Source organism: Rhyacophila brunnea, unplaced genomic scaffold (assembly GCF_057557595.1).
Source record: "Rhyacophila brunnea isolate RB1 unplaced genomic scaffold, BYU_Rbru_1.0 scaffold_40, whole genome shotgun sequence".
Taxonomy (NCBI): Eukaryota; Metazoa; Arthropoda; class Insecta; order Trichoptera; family Rhyacophilidae; genus Rhyacophila; species Rhyacophila brunnea.
The window spans coordinates 1,132,710-1,133,902 of NW_028233069.1; positions in this window are offsets into that span (position 1 = coordinate 1,132,710).

Genomic DNA, 1,193 nt, shown 5'->3' on the forward strand with positions numbered 1-1,193 from the left:
TCCCCTGATACTTTTTCTGTTTAAATATTTATTCTAACAAAAGATTTGATTTTTAAAGTATTGAAAATTTTGATTAACGGTTTTTAAGACTAGAGAATTAGTTATTGTGGCTTGTTTATGGCTTTGTTAATTACAAAAGCATTACATGAACGTTTCTTTTGCGTACAAACCTTTGAAAAAATTATTGCAATAAAAATATATTATCGGCACTGGCCTTTGTGCTACGTGTTTTTAATAGATGTGTAAATGGCTGGATTTTTGACCAAAAACAACCATAAAGAAGTAAAAACTTAATATCTTTTGGAAAGGGAACCTAGATACACTTTAAATTTTGTAAATCATCCGATTCTGAGCTGAAATAATAGTTAAGAAGTGTAAACTTAATATCTTTTGAAAAAAACATTAGATACACTAAATATTACGTAAATTACGCGATTTTTGACTGAAATAACAATAAAGAAGTAAAAACTTAATATCTTTTGGAAAGGGAACCTAGATACACTTTACATTTTGTAAATCATCCGATTCTGAATGAAATAATAGTTAAGAGGTAAAAACTTAATATCTTTTGAAAAAAACATTAGATACAATAAATATTACGTAAATTACCCACTTCAGAATGAAATAATAGTTAAGAAGTAAAAACTTAATATCTTTTGAAAAAACTCTAGATACACTTTACATTTTGTAAATCACCAGATTCTGGACTATAAATAATAGTTAAGAAGTAAAAACTTAATATCTTTTGAAAAAAACATTAGATACAATTTATATTGCGTAAATTACCCGATTCTGAATGAAATAATAGTTAAGAGGTAAAAACTTAATATCTTTTGAAAAAACTCTAGATACACTTTACATTTTGTAAATCACTAGATTCTGAACTATAAATAATAGTTAAGAAGTAAAAACTTAATATATTTTGCAAAAGCTTGTATATACTCTGAAATAATTACAAAGTGGAAATAACTAGATCAGAAAAACATCATTGATGATTAACTAGGCTTTTTTACTTTTGCCATACAGCTCTTTTTTAGATAGAAATAGAAAATGAATTTTGCAATAAAAAAAAAGTATAGCTGATTTATAGGTAAAAATGGAGTTTTATTGTTTCTTCTTTGGCTTTATATTATTTAATAAGTATAAAACTTGAAAATTAGATAATATCTTCTAGTCTTGTATAAAAATTTGCG